This window comes from Trachemys scripta, chromosome 6, assembly GCF_013100865.1.
Source record: "Trachemys scripta elegans isolate TJP31775 chromosome 6, CAS_Tse_1.0, whole genome shotgun sequence".
NCBI classification, from domain to species: Eukaryota; Metazoa; Chordata; order Testudines; family Emydidae; genus Trachemys; species Trachemys scripta.
Window position 1 is genome coordinate 122174913 of NC_048303.1, and position 27577 is coordinate 122202489.

Sequence of the window (27577 nt, forward strand, 5' to 3'; positions counted from 1 at the left end):
CACACCTACCTAGCAGCAGCAAATCAAATACTAAGGCATCATGTCAGCCTATTTAAGCAATATTTGAACTGACTTTTCTTACCCTTTGGACTTCTCTCCAACTGCAGTGAATACCCAGGAAAATCTTAAAGTTCCTATACATTAACAACTCTCTATGATCAATTAATGTAGTGTGGCCACGAGGTACACGGTTGTGTTAGAAGACTGGCAGCATAGGATTCAAATGGAAGTCAAACGCTAGCTTTGGCAAGAACTTGAAGTAGGATGAGGATGAAAATTCTGGCTTTTTCAGGGTCTGGAGCTGCACTGCAAACATACTAGACTGCATCGGAGATATTTTAATTGTCATTGTGGGAATCTGGATGGGAGAAACATACACCTGCATCCCTATGCCCCGTTTAAGGTGTTTTAAGCAACAGTCCACAACAGCAGAGACTCCCAGATAGACCAAACAATATGTAACATTTTGCCAAAGATTTTCATAATCTAGTGACTATTGAAGGTTGGACTTGAAAACTTTTATTCTTATCCTAGCAAAGGAGCAAGTACCAAGGTCATGAGAGTTAACATATGCTAGTATTGTAATCTAGGTTTGTGGACCAAAAAAAGTAAGATACTCTGGACTCTACAGTAACTCTTTCTAACGCTGATAATCATGAAACCTTTGTAAACTCCAGGATAGACCTGAAATTAATCTGAGTCCAAGTTGTTCAAAGAGGGAACAGGAAGCCTGAAACATAGGTCAGCCCTTGGCAAAACTGAGCTCCAGTGAGCCAGTCTTTCAAGTAGGTGGGTTCTTGAAGACCTTGACAATGGAACTTAATAGCAAGTGATGCCAGACTCTTAGTCAACAGCTGGAGAGTCACTACTAACCCAAACAGAAGCAGTTTATACTGGGAATGGTCATTGTTCAATCTGAACTAAAGGTACATACTTGTGGCCACGGTGGAGAAATGTGAAACCTCCCAAAGTTTGAGAGTTCTGAACCAATCCTGACAAACAAGGAAAAGATTATAGCTGTTACTTTGAAAAAAGTTGCTGAGCTCTCACTGCACTAAAATTGTTTGACTCTGCTTTCTTTTTGTGCATAAGGGGGAAGAAACCTATTCTTGTGACGTTCTCCAAAACCTGATTTTATTGCTCCGAATTGTAGGAAGAACACTTTCCCTCAGTTTGAGGGTCATCCTTGAAATGGACGGGAAAACAGTAGGGTGAGGAAGCAGCATAGATTTAAATTGGAAGGGATTGGCATCTCTAGCACCTGTAAAACTAAAATTTAGAAGTACTAATATACCAAATCTGGAGAGGGAAAGGAAAGCAGTCCCCTAAGAAACAGAACATGGAGGCCAAACTGGAATCAAGGAGCAATACGAATCTCCCTCTCAACATACCTAAGTTATTGCTTTGATAGAAGCTGTGGCTGGAACCAAGGCAGTTGAAGAGAGCACTGGTGGGGATGATTTTATTGCTGGATCACTGAGACAGTATTTTGCTTTTTGCATCTGATACCCCAAGTAAGCCAGTTGGGGTGACTAACAAGGGTATCTGGAGTACAGTCCCATCCTAAAGGAAGAAAATCTTTAATTGGGGGGGATAGGCTGGGTGTTAAGCTACAGTCCTAGTCACCTTGTGGTTTCCCAGAGTATTGTTCTGTCAACAATAAAGAAGTCAAGATCATCAAACAGAAGGTTAAGCAGTTTATTCTGAACTTCCTATAGTAAACTGAAGATTTTAAGTGGTGACAGTGATGAGACAGTCTTTCTGGTGAGATCAAAAGCCCCTGGTTCAAATATGTGAAGAGTCTCCAGCGCTGAAAATAGAATTTTATTTTTCAGCCTGGACTATAGAAGTACTGCCCAGAGATTCTGAGGACCCATTTTGGTCTAGTGGAAGTTGTTTGGAGCCTCTTCATATTTTCTGGGACTTGAGTAGAGGACAAGCAAATGGACATCCCTTGAAGGAATGGCCTTGTCCCCAGTGGTGTACGTGCTAGTCAGGAATATTTCTGGCTACATGAGGCATACCTCTTAAAACTGCATTTCTTTTCAGAGTCTGCCATCCAGAGACCTGAAAAGAGAGAAAAATAATCTGAAAGTTAAACACTAGAGCAGCCAGAAATCCAACCCCCACTAATAAAAAGATTTAACCGACCAATTTACCTAATACTAATCGAAATTTGTTAGTCTAACATTCAGCAGCAAAATGTGTTCCTTTTTGTAGAGACAAAAAGGAAGGAAAAACCCTGCCATAGCTGGTAGAAAAAGGAATTCCTGGAAGCTCTCATTTGATGTCTCTTAACATGGCTCATCATATCATAAGAAATTACTTAAAACTCAAGTGTTTCTGTCACCATGTGATGGCAAGGAAGAACGATATCCATTTATCTGCACAAATAAGACCATGACAAAAAACTCAGCAGGACCACAAATTACACGCTTAATTTAATAGACCAATCATTTCCCATCTGAGGTCAAAAGATTTTGGACGGGAGCCAGTTTAACCACCTCCAAAGAGAATTTCAGTATTTCAGTTTTCAAGCTTATTTTTAAAAGCTTAGGCTCTGTCTATACTACAGATCTTAAAGCAGCTATGCCGCTGTAATGTCTCCCGTATAGCTGCTGTATGCCGACAGGACAGAGCTTTCCTGTTAGCATAAGTAAACCATCCCCAATGAGCAGCGGTAGCTGTGTCGGCGGAAGAGCATCTCCCGCCAACGTAACGCTGTCCACACCGGCGCTTCCGTCAGTGAAACTTATGTTGGTCAAGGGTGTGTTTTTTCACACCCGACTGACAGAAGTGCTAATGTAGATATAGCCTTATCGGCAATCTATTTCTATTAGATTGTTTCATTTTGGAAATATTTGTGCAAACTCCCTATTTCATTTATACACACACACACTACTGATCACTTTTACAATTTAAGTGTCATAAAAGGAAATTGTTGTCTCCATTATTTTCAGAAAGGGGATAAATTCATCTCATGTTAATGGTTTTAGTTTGACAAAAGAAGCAAATTTTTTATTACGCTAACTTCACACAGGAAATACTCAGGTATTATAAAGACAAACAATGAGAACTCCCTCTTCAGTCTCTTTCCTTAGGCTATGTCTACACTTAAAATGCTACGGTGTGCTGCTTAGCACGTCAGTGTGGACACTTATTATAGCAACAGGAGGGGTTCCCCATTGCTCTAGTAAATCCACCTCCCTGAGAAGCATGGAGGTAGATTAACAGAAGAATTCTTCTGTTGAACTAGTGCTGTCTACACAGACACTTGGGTTGGCTAAGCTACGTTGCTCAGGGGTGTGGATTTTTCACACCCTGAGCGACGAAGCTGGGTCGATCTAATTTTTTAGTATAGGCCAGCCCTTAGAAACTGAAGAAAAAGCAAACAGTAAGATACAATTCACAACCACCCTTGTATTAGACCAGAATTGAGATATAATGCAACAGAAAAATCTACCGGCAACCCCTGTGGGAGCATTTCTGCTGACTGCATTCAGAGAGGAATTCACCATTGCTGTACTAAAAGCAGCTTAGATTCTTTGGAGTGACATGAGATGTCCCTGGGCTGAAATCGACAACTTGGGGTTTTAAACTGAGGGAGTTCCTGGACACATCTGTATATAAGAGTAGGAACCCAAGAGCAGGATTCTAACAGGTATCATTTGATACCCCAGCAAAAAAAACCCAAAACCAACAACATTAATGCTGGCAATAACATTACAATATTGTGTCTATAAAAATTGAGTCAATTTCACAAATAGAGCATTTTCAAAGTGTTTTGTGTGTCTTAAGAATACACCACTTATCTCTTTGCAACCCAAGCCTAACAAGCAAAGGTTAATTCAGGTGTCTGTAAGGGATCACTAACCTTCTCGCCCTTACTGCTTCCCAGCTGCCTGGAGTGGACGTAGAACACCCCTGTGGTTCTCACCACTCACGTGACCCAGGGGAGAAGGGTGTGTGACTTTCCTATATTGTGTTTTTGGGGTTTGGGTTTGTTTGTTTATTTTGATGGGTGGCACATTCCAGTTCTCTGCTATTGAGGCAAAGTCAGGATTGATCATAAGCATGCCTTTGAACTTTCCAATACACATGTATCTGACAGGGCGCAGGTTGGAATGGGCACCGACAGGATGTGAAAGTGAGAGAGTGCATATACACACCCTGGGGAAAGCGGATCGCTGCTCATCAGTGTGAATGCATTTCTCAGCAGCTCTCACTGTTGCTGCCTGCTCTTTCCCTAGTAACAGCATATGGGTAGTTCCATTAGTAGTATTGTTAAATATCTAGGCGATGATAGCGTCCAGAGACATCCTGAAGGATCAGGTGCCCTCATTATGCTCAATGCCATACGAGAGAATAGAATACCCTATGACTGGGACTAATCTTCATGATCAAAGCATTTAACAGGGTCTGGTGGCGTAGGACCTTCTTGCTCTGGGCATGACTCGTCAGTGACGTGCCTGGTCTATGCTTAAAACTTATACTGGCATAGCAATGTCAGTTAGGGTGTAATATTTTTACCAACACAGCCACGCTAGTATAAGCCCTAGCATAGATATGCTTTTATGGCTGGTATCAAGTACTTTTGCTGGTATGTCTTATGTTTCTCATTGAACTGTTGTAAGCTATGACAGCAGAAGCAATTTTATGCCAGTATAAGCCGCAGCTACACTAGGAAGGTTTGCCAGTACAGTTATACTGGTATAGCACTACCAGCAAAATGTTTCTCATGTAGACAAGGCTGTGGAGAGAGAAGAGTGAAATTGATCACTATTAAGACCGGCTGCTGGTGACCAGGCAAGTGTGTTTTTGAACATGTTCAATAACTTAAAATACGAACTTTGACTTAAATTTTTAGGACCAAGTCACAAACAAAATCCATATTAGTAGAGTCACAGCCTTCTCAGGGGCTGGCACAGGATTGGGCTGAATTCCCACAGGAACTATGAACCACCACAAAAATCATCACCTTACTTTCCACATGCTAAGCATATTCTGACCTTGCTTTTACCAATATAAATACAGTGCAGTATACAGAGTTTTTTTTTTTTTAAATAAACCAACATCAACAAAACTAGTTTGTACACAAAGTCTCCTCCTGGGGAGGGGGTAAGGGAAAAGAGTGAACCACATGTGACTGATGTTTCGTCACGCTGCTCAGTGAACTACTGGAAGGTGTTCAGATATTACAGTGATGAGAGATTACAGCGTCAAAACTTATAGAATAAAGTATCTATGCTCTATTTCACAACGGTTGGCATTAAAAGAAAGTGAAAATTCCAGCTTCAAGAACAAACATCACATTACACATTTCCCTGAGTCAACCAGACATCTTGGAAAGTGTGGAGGGTTTGAATCAGGAGAATAAATCCTGCCTAACACACACACTTATCTGACCTGTAGCCCTGTCTGACATCCTGTTTCTGCTTGGCTGCACTGATCAGATGAACCGAAGTGGCCAAACCTAGGTCAAGGTTAATTAAGCTTTAGAAATAGACATTGCCTGCCCTGGCGACCAGCTTTATTACTCCTATTGGCTACCAACAGTTTGCAGTCCAAAAAAAAGCTCTCTTCAGACTTTACAGCTCTTTTCATCCGGTTCAATAATTACCAGCTCATGCTAGCTAGACAGGAGATGCCTGCAAAATTCTGATTCCAGTGAGAAGAGACTATCCTGAATCCTTTCTCACTATAAACATACATATCAGTTAAACTGATATGTAATATCACTGCTCAAGAGGTTATAATCAATACTTAAAGCATGATGTAATTGGAGGGCAGTATTGCATTGTCATGAGGTCATAGACGTGAAGTATGAAAACCAAGAACCTTAACCGCATTTCAATCAACAGGACTGCAGTATACAAGTGAACAAGACAATGACATCATGATTGACCAAGTTAAACCACCACAGTACCACCACTCACTATTTTTCAGTCTTGAAATCAAAGTTTAAATCAAAATGGTATGTCCTGTTTTACCAACACTCTTTAAAAAGCCCCACATAGCACACACGCATACCCCTTGATGTGTTGGAGACATTTTCATAGTATTTATATCTATTTTGCATAATTTTCTTCCTTTGGACACTGTCATTTATGGTTAAAAAAAAAAAAAAAAAGATTTAAACCCAGATTGTAAAGGATGAACGAAACAGGTCGTGCATCATCAGGTCAAGCCATGCTCCACTTCCTCACCATTGAAGGAATTTCATAGGGCAGTCTCACGCCCAGCTGCTACAGGCCAAAAATGAAGGAGCAATTTAATGAATGACACTGCCACCAGATAAATGCTAATACGTGGCACCTCTGCAAAACCTTTCCATCCAAGTATATCAACATGTGTTGCAATCACTAGTTGACCTTCAATACACCTGGGGATATCCCCTGTTTTGTTGATCACCACTTTCTATACAGCAGGGTGGACCGATTTTAATCAAAGTGATTTAAATCACTTATTTTAAATCAAGATTTAAATCACTGGGCAGGAAACCTTAATTTAAGTGGACATAGAACACCCCTGTGGTTCTCACCACTCACGTGACCCAGGGGAGAAGGGTGTGTGACTTTCCTATATTGTGTTTTTGGGTTTTAATTTAAATAATCTATTTTATACTGTTTAGTTATTTTCTTAAAGGTTGATTTCATTGGTGGTAACCATTAAAACATGTGATTTGTAACTAATTATACCCTTTACACTAAACGTGATGCTTCTTTTTGCTAACGAGGACACACTATATCTATAAATGTTTATTTAAGCAGTTCTATAGCTTAATTTACATTCATTCAGATTCTTAATACAACATTTTTTTTATTATGTTAGAAAATTGTGAATGACATTTTTTTCCTAAATGGTTTTTTTGTGTGTGTTTCTGTGATTTGTCAAGTTCTAGTTGGATGAAAATTCAAATTCAATTAAAATACATAAAAAAGCATTTTTAATTCAATCAAACTATGTTAAATGTACTGGATATACAAGACAAGTTTAGCAAGACACGTTCTGCATTTAAAACTAACTGATTGGTTAGACAACGTAATTATTTATCTGCAGTTAGAGAACTGATTGTTTCTGGTCACCATGTCCTTCAAGATTTTAAAACCGGTAGATCTCTGTGACATTCTATACCTTGGGGGAGCACCCTGTAACTCCCATATTCCTCATTTATATATAATTGTGATCTTGCATATATAGCAGACCATGTAAGGTATCAGGGGAAAGGTTATGATCTGGTGAAAGTCACTGTTCTATCTAAATATGTATATTATTAGTGCATATGAAGTTATGAGATTGTGGTGTTTGGTTGTCAATAAAACATGCTGTAAATTGGGGAATTGGCCAAATATTAGCTCCCCAGAGACAACAGCAAGGAAAGTAACCAATGCCCGGGCAGGTGTGAAACAACCATCAACAGCCATTGTCCAACAAGGAAGTTACAATTCAGTGACTTACCTGCGTAACAAGGCCACACCAAGGGAATTGCTCAACCTTGCCTGGGGACTCAGCAATGCCCATCAGACATGCCTGGACTTGTGTCCTCCAAGCACATGGACTAAGGGTATGAAACAGAACACAGGGTCACATGCTTGGCCTTTTCTTCCTCTCCCACCTATGCTGCAAGCAAAAAGGACACTCAGGAGACTGAAGACTCCAACAGAGGAGATTGGCCCAGGTTTCAAGAGTGAAACCTGTGTAATAGGAACTGCAATATCCAGTGGGGTGAGAAAAACTGCTTAATCTAGATGTTGCCCAGTCTTATAGGTTGAGAGTTTAGACTGTGTGCTTATATTTTATTTTATTCTGGTAACCACTCTGACTTTTTGCCTATCACTTCTAATCCCTTAAAAACTATCTTTTGTAGTAAATAAATTTGTTTAACTGTTTATCTTTACCAGTGAGTTTGCCTGAAGTGGTGGTAAATGTGCTCAGGTTTACAAAGGCTGCTGTATGTCCATTTTCCACTGATGAAGAGGTGAACCAATTAATAAACTTGCATTGCTCAAGAAAGGGTCTCAAGCAGTGCAAGATGGTATATTCCTGAGGTACAAGGCTGGGAGGGATCTGGCTGGTGTCTTGCTCTGTGTGATTCATAGAACTGGAAGGGACCTCAAGAAGTCATCTAGTCCAGTCCCCTGCAGTCAAGGCAGGACTAAGTATCTTCTAGACCACCCTGACAGGTGTTTGTCATGAGTGCTCTGGGAGCTTTTACAATCTAGCTGGGTGTGGGGCTCCACATGCGGTTGTACTGAGTGATAACAGCACCTGAAGGAGTTTGCGGCTTGTCACTAGCAAAGCATTGTGAGAGACAGCCCAGGCTGGAGAGTTAAGGGGGCACAGCGGTCCCATAGTCCCAGGCTGCACCCTGGGGATCCCGTCATCATCTCATCCTCTCACCCTTAATTTTTATTCATGCTTTCCTGCTTTAATTCCCAATTGGTTTCTTATCTTTGAATGATATAGTCACTGAATTTAACTAGCTGAATAAAATGAAATGAAGAACGTATCCTCTGTGCACCTGGAGAACAGGCTACTGCGGTCAAAAGCTAGGTTGCCATTTCAACCAGCTCTGGCTTTAGGAGCTTAGCCAGTAGCTTCAGCTAGTCCAGTGGTCTGACTGGACCCCCCCCCCTTTTTTTTTTTTAATGTGATAGCAAATATGTACTGCTTAATATTATTTAATTTAAATTATTTTAATAGACTAAGTTTAGGCCTGAACATAAGTTGTCCATTTCAAGATTAATTTTAAATATTTTAAAGAAATCTCTAATTTAAAATTTAAAAAAATCTCATTTAAATAAAAAATACTTTTTTTTAAGAAAGTAATTGCTTTTATCCTCACTGCTATAGGTGTCTAAAGTAATGTGGAGAAGAAAAGGACAGTCTATTAGATACAACATAAGAGACTGAAGGAAGAAAGGAGATGGGAAAGCAGAAGTTTATGAGGTTCCTTGGTTTAAAAACAAGTTGTTTGTTTTCAGGAGGTTTTGTATTGTTGGTTTTAATTGTTTTGGCCACCAACCTGCTAAACAATTTGCCAACCATTTAATAGAGAATAAGGAGTTCAAATATGGCTCTAGCTATAGATTTTCAATATAGCTATAGATATTTACCAAGTGTAAGAGTAAAAAAGTTTTTCATGAAATGTTTTACAGTCCTAATAGAAAAAGGTTAACAAATTTCTTCCTGCAACGTTTGCAACTTAAATAATGAAAGCATTGTGCTACCAAAAGTAAAACTAACTAGAAACAAGTGAATCATTTTATTTGTTCACGTGGAACGAAATGCAAGATGTACATTCACTTAAATAGCAAAAAGTGAATTTGATATTTAAAATTCTGTTTTAGTAAGTCAAGTTGTTATTAGCTGCACAGGCATGGTCATTTGTTAAATTATCTGATTCAATGTGACCAGTGTAATTCTGCATAAAGTTGTTGGATATGGTGTGCAAGCTTCATATATATGTAAAGAAATGTATATTATGCTAGCCATATTTTTTAAATTCTCAAAAATTTAAGTAGTACTCTTGACAACTCAATTTTCCCCTCCAAAGAAAAATAATAGCTCCAGTAGAGGGCACCAAACCACCAACTTTATAAAGCATGCATATAAACCAATAATAGATTCATTTTCTGCAGGTCTGGGGAAAGAAGAGACTAAAAGCCCAGTCATGCAAGCCCACATGAATGCTCTTCTAATGCAGTCAAAACCAGCTTCACACCCGGGGCCTGAACCTGAGAGGTGCCAAACACAATAGCAGCATACAACTTTTAAAAGACCTACGCTGTGCTGTATTTTGACAGTATTTGAAACAATTATGACCCAATCAAAATCCTCAGTAATCAGAGCTACAAACACTTTCTGTACCAAACAAAATTGTGAGGAATCCATTTCAATTCCAAGCCCATTGCATTCTAGTTGATTAACTGGTTGTGATTTCTGACACAGAAACAAGCATTATTATCATTAGCAGTTCAGTTCTCACCCGTTCTTGGGAAGATCCGTATTTTAACCATTTTCAAGATTGAAAAATCTGAGCTGCTCTCATTTCTATGCCACAGTAACAGTCCACCATCTGTTTTGTTTGTCAGGGTACCTCCCTCCCTCCTGAGCACTGATTGGCTAAATAATTAAGCTAAAAAGCTGATCATATAAGGATTGGTCCTCAGGTGAGTATTAAGTGATCCGAGGTTAAAAGAGTAATGGATACCTTACTTTAACACAATCCATTTCAAAGTAAATCCACCTGTCTTCTCTGGCTCATTTATGTCAGGCCAAGACTGAAAGGACACCAGGATATAGGTCACTGAATGCAACCCTAAAACATTCAGTAGTGCTCTCTCATGCATGTGCTACACTCTCAAGTGTTTGAGGGCAGTCTTCGGGGCAGGGACTGTCTTATTATCTGTTTCCCCAGCAAAATAGGTCCCTGGGACTTCAGGCACCATCATAATACAAGTATTTACTCTCTACCACCTTGAGCCTCATACCCTACAATACAGGAAGTGTGTTAGTGTCAAGTACAGGCAAGTGGGTACATACTTCATTTACAAGTCAGAGGACAGCAAAAATAAGGAAACACACACCAAGACGCTCTAGCCTTATTTTAAAGAGATTTCTTCTAATAACTATTTACTTTGTAGCACAAAGTAAATGGTCTGGAGGTTCTCACACACCAGACTTCAGTGAATAGTTTGGGGTTTGTGAACAGGATCAAGGTGCTCTACCAAGATTTAAAATAAATGCTCATTCCATAAAATCCTCTTAATTGCCACACCTATTACATATCTTCTCCCAATTAAGAGAAGATGCCATTTTTATAAAACTGAAAATCCTTAAAACATACTAATTAATAAAAACACAAGACAATCCATTTTAAATCATTCCATCAGAAAATCTAATAGCTCCCTGCAAAAAAGAAAAACCTTCAGGAAAACCTAATGAATACACAGGATAATAAGCATGGAGAGTGCCTTTAATAAAGGATTTTTCTGGAAAGCTTAAGGGAGGTCAGCCATGGATTTAAATGTGGTGACTGGAGTTAATGGTCTGCATTTACAGCCACAACTGAACCTTAAGCTATCAGAAAACTGGAGTTTAGACTGGGTAATCATTTAACCACTTTATACTGGCTGAACAAGTCCCTTTTTAGAACTTTAGGGTATGACTACACTGCCATTAAAAAAAAAGAAAACTATGCCACCATGTCTCAGAGCCTAGGTCAGCTAAGTGGGCTCACAGGGCTATAAATCTACAGTGCAGATGTTTGAGATCAGGCTAGAGCCCAGCCTCTGAGACCTTGTAAGGAGGGAGGGTCTCAGAGCCTGGGGTCCAGCCTGACCCTGAACATCTACACTGCAATTTCATAGCCCCGCAGCCCCAGTCTGAGCCAGCTGACCCAGACCAGCCACCACGTTACAGATCTTTTATTGCTGTGTAAACATACCCTTAGCTAGTACTATTCCAATTAAGCAGAAATAATTGTTCATTAACACTGAGCTAAACTGACTCCCCTGAAATGTCTCAGGGATAGCCTGTCATCTGTACTGTAATGTGAATAAAGTCCAACAAGCGATACCCTAAAAAGATGAACAAACCTATCCCAGTTTCTCCAGTATTTGAGTTTCCGTCCAATTTAAGCCCTGGGTCTCCGCATCTGAAAAAATTTACAAATTGTATTCCAAAAATCAGTCTTAAGTTCTCTTCACTAAAAGGGAAAAGAGGGCAGGAGAAGATATTCAAAATGTTTAAATCTCCACACACAACCCTTAACATCAACATACATCTCTTACCACATCATAGAAAGGCTGGAAAGTGAAGTCCCAGGCCCACTCTGAACACTTTAATTAATGTACCTTCACATGCACATAAAGAGAGAGAAGTATTTTTCAAGTGTGGCGGAAACTTTAAGAATATTCTCCCATAAAACACAATTAATTTTGAATCTGGTGCAAAAGCAGACCACACTTGTTGCCTGAAGAAGCGAGTTTAAAACTAGAACAAAGATGCTTTTCACAATTACTTTAGGGAGAACTAAAGTGCCTGAGGCAGATTATTGATTTCTTCCTAGTACTGTGTATTAGATGAAATTCACACTATAGGGGCACTCTATTGACATAAACGTACTTTGTCTATTTCCTAATGAGACCAGAAATAACTTGCATAGCAGCACAACTCTTATCATACACTTAAGAGGCAAGCAGAAGGTGGGAATATGAAAACATCTGGAAAATAAATTTGTATTCAAAGCTTTAGACCTTAGAGTGTTCTTCACTCTTGGGACTCTCTCAGTTCTTCACTCAATATTGCAGGATTTTCTTTTTTTTAGAGAGACACCATCATTAACTTACACACATTTCTTGTTTGATGGACAGCAGAATCTATTATCTTAATGATTTTAAACGAATATCTCAACAGCACTACTGTTACACGATGATTGGCCAAGATTTTAGAAAACTGGTAAAGTTAGGCTCATAGGCTAGTATTTTTAAGGGGCCTCAGGAAGTTGGGTGCCTAAGCTCCTTTGGATATCCCAAGCGAGAGCCCATAATTAGACAGCTCGTAAGTGGCCTGATTTGTTATGGGTGCTGAGAACCCAACAGCTCCTGTTGACTTCAATAAATGTTGTAGTAAAATGGCTAAGTAGTCACTGCCATGTAACTAGGTCTTAATATGGCTTCCTGAGTAACTGCTTCCATGCCATGTTTCAGACTAGCCCAATTTGAAATATTGGCAATATTTACTATTTTAGACAAGTTAAAACGTCCAACTTACATAAGAACATAATTTCCAAACTGGGTCAGACCAAAGGTCCATCTAGCCCAGTATCCGGTCTTCTGGCCAAGGCCAGGTGCTTCAGAGGGAATAAACAGAACAGGCAATCATCAAGTGATCCATCCCCTGTAGCCCATTCCCAGCTTCTGGCAAACAGAGGCTAGGGACACTTCAGATCATGGTTTTGCATCCCTGCCCATCCAGGCTAATAGCCACTGATGGACCCATCCTCCGTGAGTTTATCTAGCACACTTCATGCTACTCTATGTTCTGTTGCCAATTCAAAAACAGTCAAACATCAGAAACCCCAGGGAGGTATATTTTTATTGGATTCTGCAAACAGCTGAACCAATGTAACTTTTATTAAGTAAAAGAAAATACGTATAAAACAGGCCTGATCTTCAGCCACAGGCTATTTGCAATGGTTAAGGTATTAAACCCTTAAACATAGGGTTAAAAAAAACCTGAGAAGACCTTAGTAGTAACATCAGCAGTCAGGTAAGACAAAACAAAGAACAAAACAGATGGTAGGAGCACATTACTTCTGTGTAAATCTCCTGAGAGACTCACTGTATGATCAGATACATAGATTTTATTAAATCTGTATCTACTACTAAGTCAACTCCAGGTTTTACTCAATACTGTGGCTTAGCATGCTCAAGGGGCCAGATCTAGTGCAGGCTGCATTTACATCTACTTTGAATAGACTTTTCTGATTCTGAGGTTAAGGGGATATTTTAGTTTACTCCTGTGATCCTGGCAGTTAAGACTGTTTAAAGAAAATCATAATTAGGTTTACTGACGTTCAACATGACAGAGAAATAAAAGTGACATGGTGATGAACAAATAAACTGTCATGACAGAACACGAATGGGCTGGACAAGTTTTGTAGAAAGAATTTATTTGTAGATTGAGAAAAGACAAAATTCGAATTCTTGGCTAGACACTTGACCCAAGTACTTCCGATGTCTTCACCACAAAATATGGCGTGTTAACTATCAACATTTATAAACACACACTTTTTTCCCCACTGAGGATTATAGATTTTAGGACTGGAAGGGACCTCGAGAAGTCATCGAGTCCAGTCCCCTGCCTGCATCGCAGGACCAAATACTGTCTAGACCATCCCTGATAGACATTTATCTAGATAAGGATATAGCCTTAAATACTACAGTTAGACACTCTATTAAACTGAGCACAACTCCTCACAATAAGGCACTCTATTAGGCACTGCGTCTTTAACATACATGTGTGTGTTTTAAAGCAGCAGCTGCTATGGTGACAGAACACTTCTAATAATTCCTCCGACCAATCTGCAGGGGGGAGAGATTTCTATTTCCTCCACGCACTGCAGCAAGAGCTTGAAACTTCCTGGCAGCATAAAACCAATCCAGCTTTGGGCAAGTTTTGGAGCTAAATTAAGATGGTCAAATCACTGGTGGAAAATTACCAGTACAGCTTGCTCCCAGTTTGCTGCCAAAAACCTCTATAATTCTGTCAGCACTGTGTCTTATTCCAGCCAAACCACGGCTCCAAATAAGAAACAAAATGTGTAACTGATTTATCAAAATAGGCTTTGTACTAGGCTAAGGTACAGTAGACTGGGAACCTGGAAATCATGTGTTCAAATTCAACATTTACCCACTTGTGATTGTCCTATCTACTTCACTACTAATTGAACAAGGCCTCCTATCCCACTGAGAGGTTATACAGCTGGGAATAGAACAGCTCTCTAATATGACAGACCTAAGCCCCAGTCATTTCAGATACAATGGGTATGTCTACACAGTGCTTTGGAGCGAGCAGGAGCAGGAGCAGGCCTCCCAGCCCACGTTGACAGACTCTGTCGCACAGCTCACTCTAGTGCGCTAAAAATAACTGTAGAGTCAGCACTTTGAAGTCACAGCTCAGGCTCTGAAAGCCAGAGAGTAGGGTGGGCTTCGGCATCTGGAGCACTGCTTCAGAGCTCTGTCTAGAGTGCTATTTTCAGAGCACTCGCACAAGCCCCTCTAGTCCAAGTCTGCCAGCCTGAGCTGGGAGGCTCACTCCGGAACTCTGTGTAGACATACTCAATGTCCCTATGAAAAAAAAGTTGGTCCAACTTTAATTATCTGCTATGCTGTTTAAAATGGGGCTATTCCGGCATATAAAACCTACTGTTATGGTGTATTATGCAGCAGCATCTCCTAGTGGGTGATGCACAAATGGTAACAGGTTACTCCTTCTGCCAGCATTTGTAATTAATATCTTAGCACAGGTGCTAGTAATCTGTGCGGCAATGTTGGAAGCCCAGAGTTCCAACTCTGCTGCTTCAAGAGGGTTATTTGCAAATAATTCTATTTGTTTTACCTTTAAACACATACACACACAAGTAAATTACATATAGAAAGTGACAAAAAAGTTGATAGAAAAATCAAATACATTAGGACAACTAAAATAAACCTTACTTGTTTAACTTCAATTCACTAACCACCAGCCCTCCACCACTTGCTATAAATTATGAGAGTCTGTAATTACATGTGCACATGCTATTTTTTCCACAGGACCCCTGCTTCATTCAGTGGACAGGATGGATGGTGCTCAGGGAATAAATCAGGGTTGTGTAGGGAAGCAGGCTGTTGTCTGTTGAACTTCTGTCTCATTTGTTGAAACGTGTGTGGCGAATGAGACAAGGGACTGCAGCAAGAGAAAGGATGGTCAGAGGGTTAAAGCAAATTGAATACCTACTCCTGGGGGAATTCTGCGCCAAAAAAATTAAAAATTCACCAAAAAATTAAAGATTTCTATGCACAATATTTTAAAATTCTACATATTTTATTTTTCAAAACAACACAATATAATCACTCTGGTTTCAATTATTTTGGTAATTTATTTAAACTACAATACAATGGATGGAGAATGGGAAGCAATGGAGGAAATTCCCAAACCCCCTTGCCAAATAGTAATATAGCTAGGTTTGACCCTTTATTTCTAGTTATTAGTCAACAAATATATGCAGCCATGTGCTCAGTGCTACATCATAGGTAACTGAAGAGCAAATGAGGGCTGGGGAATAAAATGCACAATTTATATTGGTTACTGACCATCTCCAGAAAGATCAGTAGCAAATAGTTCATGGAGCACATTTTAATAGGAAATTTTTTCAGTCCAAAAATTTAGACCAGTTCTAATCATGAAAGCACTATAATCATTTATAAGGCCATACTGTCCTTTACACGCCTCTGGCAATGTGAACGGCCCTTAAAACTTTTACACCTATTTTATACTCCTGGGGGAATTCACAAAGACAATGGGAAGAATTCACTAAGCAGGCAGAGCAGAGGGGACAGAGCCTGCCCCATGCCTACCTCTTCAGAAACACCCTGAGGCCCTGCTCCTCCACACTGAGTATGCTGCAATAGCGAGAGAGAGGGACAGAGTGATTCTCTCTCGCACGACTGCCCAGCCCTCTTCCCACCCCCCACCTCTGGCAGTGATTTACATCTCTGCCGGCTGCTCCAGGCACCCAAGCCAACCTGCCTGTGCTGCCAGGGAGGGGCACATGACCACTCTTGCAGCTTCCCTTTGCTTTCCCATCAGAAGTCATTTTTTGCGGGGAAGCAAAGAAATCTGCAGGGGACATGAATTCTGCGCACGCGCAGTAACGCAAAATTCCCCCAGGAATAGAATACCACTCAGAACAATTGGGTCCTATCCCAGTTTCTCCCATAGCCCTTTTACATGATGCTGGTCAATGCACTTTAGCTTTGTTTCAGTTTCCCCACCAGTAAAGTGCTATGAAAATATATGTTAAGTGTCATAATTTCAGGGCAAATGAACCTGTTTTCCCCTGGCATGGCCCAGCAAGGGCACTCACTTAAGGCTTCCAGCTCCCACCAGTTGCTTCTCTTGGATGCAGACAAGTGTCTCTCATCCTTCTAACCAGGGATTTTCAGATTGCACAATTCCCTGCTTTACACTGTGATATCCCAAGCAAGGCAGACTGCCTAAAACAGGCCAGCACCTGCGTTTTACTTTCTCTCCTAAGGCTATGACCAGTGTATTGCCTAGTTATAAATTACCACACAGCTCCTCTGAGTAAGCACATTTATTCTTAAGGTAAAAGCATGACAGAGAAAACATTAAAAAAAACCCACCACAATAAATTCCTACACATATACTAAAAAGCTTACCAGAAGTGACCCCCAACCCCAGCCTAGGACTCAGGTAGGTTTTAGTCCTTCAAAACTCACAGCTGGGTCTTCCCCAAGGTTACGAGTTCATACTCAATTTAGATCCAGAACAAGAACAAAGGTTGGGAAGATCAGCTGTTTCTTTATACAGCTTGGGCCTTTGATCTTGGCCTTCTGTAACAGATTATCTGCAGACAAAGACCCTCTCCTCAGGGCACAGATTTTAAAAGCTGGGTTTTTTTCATAACTGGAGTTGGATAATTTGCATTATTCTCTCCCAAGAGATTCCCCATGAAACCCACTTATTGTCCCAAAATTCCATATTCATCTGAGACATTTTCAATACAGTCTTCTGAACTCTCAGGTCTTCCTTCGGTCACATCTCCCCACTATTGACATTACATGCAATCCTGGCCCACAATAATACATAAACTTAATGCTATATGGTCTTTCAAGATAACTGCTGGAAATTGCCCTATCGGTCACATAAAGAACTTTGAAAAATGGATCCCTGAGGCCTCAAGTTTGGCAACCAATCATTAGGCACACAAGATTAGCGGAGACTTGCAAGTTTTGGTCTGAGGGCCTCAGTTCCCAGTATATGAAAGCCCTCCATATCTAGAAGTGTGCTGAGGGAATCCCATGGAAAAAAAAAAAAAACAGTATGTAACCACCGCGCTACCAATGCATTTTATGACAAGTTGCATGATATTTGGTGTTTCTTAAGCCCCAGATCCTGGAGTCCTGCAACTACATGGAGGTTTTCAGCTTTCATTTAAAGTTTCTAGCCCTCAGGTTTGCAGAGAAAAGCTTAAACACATTACCCAATTGTACCTTAAAAACCTCAAAACCCAAACGCAAATAAGAGCCCTAAACTTTTTTCAGCCAATCTCGTGATTTTTTCCAATCTTGGGATCGGCAATACTGCAGTCATATAGCTGAAGCCTATAATGCATAAGCAGGAAGCCAAATTATGTATAATCAAAATTATTTCAAACATTTAACTTTTCTGGGCTTGACTTTGCAAGATTAAAAACTTTAACCTAGGTTTTCTGTACATAAAAGACCTTGGTAACAAGTGAATCAAAGTTATTGTCAAGTAACAGCTTTTCCCAGTGATGAAGTAAACAAGTGTTTGGTTTAGTGACAGAGGAAGGCAGAAAGAGTAAATGGGAATCATAAAACCCTAAGAACTCGACTCATTTACAAGTGTGCTTAGGTATAACTAATACATTATTTCATTTGATCTAGTGCAGTATTGAAGTTACAGCCTAGGGTGATAATGAACATTTACAAGAAAGGAAGTATTAGGCTGCTTATACTTGAATTTGTGACAACCATGCAGTAAGCCACAGAATCATGAAATTTGTGATAAGACCTTCCATCTGAGGCTCTCAAAGCATCTTACAAACATAAAAAAACCTGTTACATCACCCATGCGATAGGCTAGTATTACCCCTATTTTAAAAGGTGATGCAGAGCAACTTGCTCAAGGTTAAACAGAAAATCTGTGGCAAATCCAGGAGTAAGAGCCATGTCTCCTGTCTCCCTGTTCCATATCTTTAGTTCAAGACCATCCTTCCTTCTCATGGAATCAACTGTAGATTGACATATGAAAGCATACTATTTCATATCTTTGACCTTCTCATCTGCACAATGCCCACTAAACCACTCAAAGCAGGGCTACTTCGAACTCCAAATTTAGAAGGAATTTGCCAATCGTCCTTTTTCTTTAAAGTGTCTACCATAAAAGTGATGTCTTTCGCAAATATGGGTCCCCAAAAAAAAAAAAAAGCCTTAAAAATCACAGATAGGATTTGCAAAGAAACCTAAGGGAGTTTGGCACCCTCCTATTATCAAATTTAAATGGTATTTGGGTATTAAATCCCTTAGGCTCCTTTGGAAATCTCAACCTACAGAGGTCACAGGTCTGAGGCCAAGATTTACATTATTCAATCCTGCACCAGTGACCAATTTAAGATCTATTACCTCAACATCTAGAAACATTCATCACTGGAGACCTGAATTTCATAGCTTTCCAGTTAAATACAGCACTGACTTCCAACTCTGGTAAGTCACTAGACATCAGACCTTAGGACCATGCAATCTTGGATGGGGGGCAGGGAGAGAGGTGTTTTAGGAGGGTCTTCTAAATCTATTTAAAGTCTATCCTACTACTAAGTTCGTCCTCCCTCTGCATGTATAGTTGTGTTCATAGTACTAGAGCCATCTGGCTCTTCAGGAAGACGGATTTTAAGAGAATCTTTAAAAAAAAAAACACACCTCTACAAAACTTAAGTGAAGCACGACTTCACAGTCCGATGGTTTAAGAGTTGCATAGTCTTTTGGAATGACCGTATTTCATTTCTGCCCATTTGATTCTGAAATTAGGTGGAACAAGCGGAAAGTCAGACAGAAGTTATTTCAGCTCCCTTCACCAAGGTAGTACGATTGTCATTTATTAGTGAGGTTGGCAACCTAAAATCTTGTTCGCTGCTACTCTGATAACCAAATAGGAGAAACTGCCTTAAATGATTTCGCACTGAGCTCAGCAAGGTGACCACCTGCTCATTCTAATGTGGACCTCCCCAGAGCCATTCATGCCTTTGTCACCTTCGCACTGAATCACAGCAATTTGCTTTTGTGGCTACAGAGCCAATGTAGTTTTTATATATTTTCACAAAATGCACACTTAAATCTTAGAAATATATTTCAGCTTGCCAATATGGTATAAACTTGTGGCTTGTGATTTTCAAGAACCATATATTTATGTTTGTGGGTTATAACTTGACACACAAGACTATAATATTTGCTGTCTAAAGTGCAATGTCAATTCTACCACATGTGCAAACTGGCTATGACAAGTTAACACAACTCTCCAAAGCAGAGTTAGAGACCACTTAATATATATATGGAGATATACCTAACTCATAGAACTGGAAGGGACCCAGAAAGGTCATTGAGTCCAGCACCCTGCCTTGCCTTCACTAGCAGGACCAAGTACTGATTTTTGCCCCAGATCCCTAAGTGGCCCCCTCAAGGATTGAGCTCACAACCCTGGGTTTAGGCCAATGCTCAAACCACTGAGCTATCCCTCCCCCCAACTTCTGAAGTTATGTTACTTTCCACAAGTGATAGCAGCAGCTTTTCACAGTTTAATTGATCAGAACATAGCTAGCTGGTTGTAAATAAATGTATACTCTCAGTATAAAGTGGAGTCAAATTTACTTGCTTTTACAAGTTGCTCATTAGTACACAACTCCTTCACTGAAAGACACAATGTTACTCAGTCTTACCACTACAGAGTCATGATCTACTTATTTCTCACTTCTCCATTCTTATTTTCATCTGTTTTATTTTTGGCAATTCTATCAGTGTTCATAGGCCCACCCCCCTGCAAATGATTAAGAATAGTTTACAGCGCACCATTATTACCCTTTACACACAAAAAGGCATCCCCAGACAAGTTAGTCAGTAAATCATGGAGTGCAATCAGCACCCCTCTTACATGTTTTGTAAAACAGTAACACCTTCAAGAATTTATGTTCTAAAGAAAATAACCATAAATTTTGAGAACAAAGAGCAGCATTAGAACAGTTTTACTGTTCACAGGGCTCATGAGGATGGAATCATAGTCCCATCATACAAGACACTAATACAATAAGCTTTGCATGGTATGATGGAAAGACCTCCAGCAGGGGACCTCAAAGGGCCTGATACACCCTGTCACAGCCCCTTAGTCATGTCTTTTCTAAACTCAACAGTGCCAAGTTTCTTAATCTCTCTTCACACGGAAGCTGTTCCATATTCTGGATCATTTCTGTTGCCCTTCTCTGTACCTTTTCCATTTCTAATGTATCTTCTGAGATGGGAGACCAGAACTGCATGTGGTATCCAAGGTGTGAGCAGATTTATATAGTGGCATTATGATATTTACTGTCTTATTATCCATCCCTTTTCCTAAGGATCCTAACATTCTTAGCTTTTTTGACTGCTGCTTCACATTGAGCAGATGTTTTCAGATAACTGTTCATGATGACTTCAAGATCTTTTTCTTGAGTGCTAACAGCTAATTTAGACCCATAATTTATTTTGTTGAAGCTAATGCCTCAAACTTTTCTAAACCTGTAGTAATCCTATCTTTTTTTTTATTAACCAATCCCATTGTAGTCTTCTCTAAATACAGTCTAGTTCATTAATAAGTGAACAAAATCACTGATGGAGGCATCAGGGTTTTGGGGAGGGGGGAAAATATTCATTTTCATATGCTATCCCAAATTAGGTATTCTAGCACAAGTTACAGAAAGAATTTGTAATATACTAGGAGAAAACATTACAATGGATTTTTTGTTGGGAATTAAAAGCCACAAATTACCAGTTATTAAAAAGGCACTTGGATTCAATTTAGATCACACCCTTGTGTAAAAACATGCATCAAAAGGAGATGAAGATTCTTAACTTCCAGTTATTAAAGAATGGTTTAAAGAACCCTCATACTTACGTCATGGAGGACAAAGTCCCTTCAAAATCATCAAGACATCAACGGAAGGCAATGCTGTGGTGCGACACCAATCACCACTAGCTGCTAAAAGCAGAACAGTGCTGGAATTTAATCGATTGCACCTATTTTATTTGTAACTTCTCATTTTTACTGGGATGTTACAAGTTTTATTAAACAAAACCTGAATTAGAGCATTATTGTCATTCAACTCTAACTAAACTTCTAACTGAAAATCTGAATATCTGTATATTTGTGCCACCGAAAGTCTCAAACAATGATCAAAGTCTTCACGTTCCTTGATCTTTTTGACCCAGGGACAACTGTCTCCTATTAGTTGGTAAATCAGAAGGTGAAAAACGTAATTATGCTGAAATGCTCCATAAAAATCCTTGTAACTGCAAGAAAATCCCTCCCCCCCACCCCCCAATCCCTTCCTAGCTTTAATATTTAGACATTTGAGTCCAGGGATAACTTCACTTCATGCAAGTCTGAATGAAGGTATCCAAGAGCCTTACAGGGCTCCTTTGGTCAGCAGCTCTTGAAACCCACAGGATGGTGCCTGCAACAACATACAGAAGTACTATGCTCTCATCTTGCCATCTACTCTCCCCAGCATTTTGCTTTCAGAGATAAACTCAAGCAGCCACGAGAATATAGATTGTACAGTTTGTTGACCTCATTTAACATCTATATCTGGGAGCTGGGAAAGCTACAGTTCAGGTTTCTGTGATTTAACTATCCTGGTCCTCCAACCATGCTGTCGAGCTCCAACAAAAAAGGAAGGTTCAGAACATGAGGTTCTGCTTTGTTTACTTACACAACTTTTTTTTTTTTTAAACTCAAGATTATCTTTAATCATGAAAGTATTAACAGGCCCCCAACAATTGATTTTCAGTTCATCTTTAACCATTCTCTACATTTAAGTCTTATACAGTTTCATACATTTCCTAAACTTTAAAGAACTATGCAGCTAAAGAGGCAAAACAGATTAATTATTAGATTGTAAGCACTGAGGCAGGAACTCTCTTACTATATGAATGCCCAGTTTCTAATAATGGGACTTTCTTCTCAACTGGGGCTTCTGGTACTGCTGCAGATATAGCCAAAACAGAACTACAGAATGTGCATTTAAATGTGGTATTGGACCCAAGATACAAAACTTTCTCTTTGTCCAACAGAAATTAAACTTTCCAGAGACAATAGGCAAACTGCAAGTTTCTTTTCTTTATGTAATTAGATCCAGAGATGCGTGACAATGAGTACTTCAGCCTGTTTGCAGCTCAGGGGCGGAACCAGACCTGTCAGCCACTGGAAGCAGGAGAATGTCCCACACTCCAAAGCTCCCTCCAGTTGCCATCTAGCACCTCTCTTCTCCACAATAAAAGGCTGAACATTGCAAACAGCTTAGATTCATCAGCAGAAAACTAGTCACTTGTTTTACTTGGCTACTGAGTAAGAAGTTTGAAAATGTATCCGGAGTAACAATTCTTCATATAAGGACTTTCTACTTTGCTAATACAGAAAGATTTTGCGTTCCTAGGAAAGGAGACTATAAAATTCAGCGAGTAACAGACTTCTTTCAGCCTATGCATAGTCTCTAATTTCCAATAAAGTTTAGAAGTCAAATTTAATTACAAGAAAGCATTTAAACACTGCCCATAAATTCAGAAGTCAAGCTATTCATTAAACATTACCAAGTCTGCAGAAATACCGTATGCTTAGAAACTATAACATAGCTACAGGTTAATCTAGATAGAGTAGAAGTTTATAATCTTAATTTACTTTGTCACTGTCATAACATTAGTGTTAATAGAATTCCCCTTTGTCAACTAAAATAAAAGTTTCACAGTAACGGTTTCCAAGAAATCATGGTCAATGTGAACATAAGACACTTCAATATGTTTTCAACTGAAGGTGTTTAAATTGATTGGTTTTACCTTCCGATAAGTGTACAACAGGTTGCCATCTGAAGTTACTATTTATTGCACATATAGCAAGAAAATGTTCTTATCGCTATTAGTCAAATCAGAACACAGAAGAGCACACACAGCACTGAGCAGTCTAGTATGAAATGTAACTTTCACTCATCTGTTGGGCTTGCCTTGTTTCAAAACAAATATAGTTAAAGCAAAACCACCAGCTAGGCCCGGTCTACACAGATTTTGTCAGCATAACCCATGTATGTTAGCATGCAGGGAGGAGGGGAAAAAAAAGCATACCCACATTTGTAACAAGCCTAGCCATGCAAGCAAAAGATTTAGTGTAGATGCAGTTATGCTGGAAAAGAGTTATTTTGCCGGAATAGCTGATTTTGTTCCGAGAGCTAGTATAAGCTACCCTCTTGCCAGTATAAACTCCATCTCCCCTGGGAGATTTTTTCCAGTATAGCTATATGGGCAATCTCTTCCTTGTGTAGACAGTTATACTGATAAGAGTGCTTATACTGGCATAGTTTATTCAATCCAATTATGGAAATAAGCTAGACTAATATAAGCACCATCATATAGGAATAAATGTGTGAATTAAAAGAAAAACAATATCAGGGTAAGAAAAAATAATAATAATAATCAGACCTTAACCAAAAATGTTAATTTGTACAAAAAACTGTTTACCTTGTTTTCTGATCTCCAAGGTCTGGTATACACTTAAAATTTAGACTGACATGGCCATCTATGGCATTCATGGGCATGAAAAATCCACACATCCTGAATGCCATAGCTATTCCAATCCAACCCCCATTGTAGACGCAGCTAGGCCAACAGAAGAATGCTTCTGTCGACCTAGCTACCGTTGCTCGGGGAGGTGGTGTTCCTACAGTGACTGAAAAACCCTTTACAATTTAAAGGACAGCTGCTTCTACACTATGAGATTATACTGGCATAGTTATGGTGCCATAACTATGCTGCTGTAGTCCCACGGCATAGAAATGACCTAAACTACAAATCGCATTTACACCCACTGCATTAAGTTGTTTTAATTCACATAATTGGCGGTTTACCTCATATTAGCGTCCTAGAATAAACAGGGCAACTTGTAGTTTTCACACATTAGCAAGTGAAAAACTGTAGGATGCCACTAGTATTTATCTAAATCTGCTAATATATATAAAAATTACAAGCGGCCTTGTCCACACTAGAATTTTACCAGGTATTCATTATCATGAGATATCTCTTTTTCCTCATGAAAAGAAAAGTCACAGGTTAACTTACACTAGATGATTTTGGCAATCAATTAACTCAAGGAAAGTACACTATCTAGTGTAGACAAGTCCCAAGCTTAGCACACTTCTAATGACAGGTTAGGGAAATAATGTAACTACTTCTAGTTAATGACATTTTGTATACTGTTCTACAGCACTATAGATTTGGTGCAGTGGATTTGTCAAGTTAATTTCTGGGGAAAATAGCAATAAGTAGTGTAAAATTTTGGTAAAGTGGGTTTAAAAAAAAAAACTGTTTTCTGAATTCTTTTTTTCACCCTGCTCTTCAAAACAACCCCCCAAAAAATCAAGACCTCCCTCTGCCTATCATTACTGATGTCACATCAAGAGGGAAAACCTAGAGCACAGCCTTTCAGTGGGTTGACCAATCAGTAAGCAGCCAACAGTTGCCTCCTGGGGATGAAGAATCCACAGTCAGTCTCTTGCATCATCAAACATTCTGGCCTCCAAAGGGTGTCAAAAGAAAATTAAATGAGAAGCTAATACAAAGACTTGAGCACAGATGATGTACTCAGAGCGGCTTGCCCCGCATAGGTGGTGGGCAACTATATTGTACATTAGCTATACAGCCCAAATATTTGAGAATCTATATTTCATACAAACTAACAGGCAACAAACCCTCATTGGCAGACACGTTTTGATAGCTCCCTGATGACTTAATTGTCACATACAAAGGTGGGTGATGCACACAGAAATGTGTGATCAAGGACAAGCTAGAAGTACAGTTTCAGACCCTTTTGAAAATTTGGCCCAAACATTCCAGTTTCACTTCAAGTATAACCCCAAGCATAGCTTATTTCACTAGTTTTTCCTCAGAGATGGCCAGATCAGGGGGAAACCATTGCAAAGTCTGCTTTGGAGAGAAATGTCAGCTTTCCAACCAGCTGTAGATCATAAGGCATAAAACCTAGGAACAGAGAGGGAGATATCTGAACTCTAAGGTTGCAAACCATTTTGGCAGAAGGTAAAGATGGCCAACAAACTAGAAAACCCCTTCATGCCCTGCTTCAGTTCACTTCAATCCAGAGCTCAGATGCTAGAAGACTAATAAAGCCTGCAGAATCTTGGTTTGGTAAGATTCTATGTTTTCAAACAAAGCTTAGCACAATGGGGTCTAGATTCAGGCTTGTAGGCATTACCAGAATACAAATGAAGGGTATCTACAACTAAATATCAGCATATTGAGGACACTGCAGCCCAGAAAATCATATTTCTCTCACACATACATTGAACAAAAGAGAATGCTGCGGAATCCAACACTACCCTCAAAACTTTTGGGAGATAAGCAGCAAACCCAGTTGAGTGTTGCTCTGTTCTCTCCTACACGACCCAACAGGAGAATTAAGAGAACCTTGTGGTCAATGGTATAGAATTGCTGGCAGGCACAGTACAATCAGCATGAACCCCTCTACTTCACTAGAAGTTCAATCAACAACGATATTACATTGTATTCTATATCAAAGTCTGAACACAAACTGACAAAGATTAAGAAAAATCTGCCGTTGCTGAGTTGACCCAATACCACCTTCTCAATAACTTTATGTAAAATCTACAGGGAGGTTAGAGACCATAGTAATTGTGAGGTTATTAAATTCCCAAGATGTTTGTTTCAGCAGTAGTTTAACCACTGTACATTGCCCTTGTGAACGTCTGTATTAACAGTTCACATCACCAATGGACTGATTTCTATTCTCATTTTAGCTATGAAAGTCATAGGTTCAACCTACCAATGTTTCCCTAAAGTTCACAAATACACCAAAAGCCCCCGTAAGTGCAACTGGGTAAAATCAAATCAATGGATTTAACTTCTCACTGAAGTCAAAACAGCCCATATCTGTTTGAACTTAACCTGTTAAATTGGACAATGCCTTACCAGTAGAACAGGTTTGAAAAACACTTATTTCTTCCCTCCTCCCACCCCCCGCTCACCCAATCTGTTGTTACAGCCTTACAGAATTCATGTGTTTAGTAGTCTACACACATTTGTTTGTCCTCTGACTCAGGACGGGGGGGGGGAAGAGGGAGGGGGGAGAATTCTACTCCCTTAAAAAGAGATAATTTGAAATAACTTGAGTTTTGTAAAGCTACTAAAAAAATCCACCTCCAAATCTTCACTCACTAGAAAAACAGCCAGCATAGACTAAAGGTGAGGTTTTCAGTATTGAGTACCTACAATTAAACACTCAAATAAAAAAGAGTCTTATTTTCAGAGGTATTGTGCACACAGATCCCACTGACCACTAAAAAAAAATTGACCTAAGTAAAGCCCTTTGAGTTTACTTGGGACAGTAATCTTACTTGGGAAACTAATAATCAGTTTCTAGACGATAAATATTACTTCACCTTCACTTTTGCAAGCGTTAGATGTGCATTACTGCAGTTATTTAAGATTTCTCATTAAGATACCCATTCGTTAACTACAAAAGTAAATGGCACCACAGGACAACATTTGAAGTATCAGTTCAATGTACAGAATCTGCTTTGAGGGAATAACCTGCAATACTGCAGTCAGATTTCAATTACAATTCTAATGCATTATAAACTCAAAGCACCGTCACAAAATGTGAAATACTATTTTGATCACAACAATGCCATGAAATGTTTCAAATTTTACCATGAAATTCTTAACCTTAATTATGCCACCCAACTCCGTAAGCCAAAGTGCACTGCAGGCCTTCCACTATTATTTAAGCAACAACTGTGCTTTACATGGAGCAGCAGGAAACCATCATTCATTCTAGACCTACAGATTGTTTAATGACAAGTACAGTATGTCCTCTCTTATTCTCGCAGGCACTAACACTTATTGTGAGCCCCATAGGCCATTTGTAGCCACTGATTTCTTGTGGTCCATGATACCACACAGATACCAAGGATTGCAAAATTTAAAAACTCTCCTTGAAAAGA

General features: G+C 39.5%; 1 protein-coding gene across 2 annotated transcripts in view; it reads right to left on the reverse strand.

The window, feature by feature from the left end:
• The window catches only part of PCGF3 (polycomb group ring finger 3), a 98118-nt gene that overhangs the window by 54575 nt on the left and 15966 nt on the right, over positions 1–27577 (reverse strand). Inside the window, exon 2 of one of the 2 annotated variants that reach the window (XM_034773190.1) lies at positions 2025–2067. The exons of the other annotated variant lie outside the window; for it this stretch is intronic. The gene's annotated coding sequence lies outside the window, so the exon portion shown is untranslated. The remainder of the gene's footprint in view (positions 1–2024; positions 2068–27577) is intronic. 2 annotated transcript variants of the gene reach the window in all.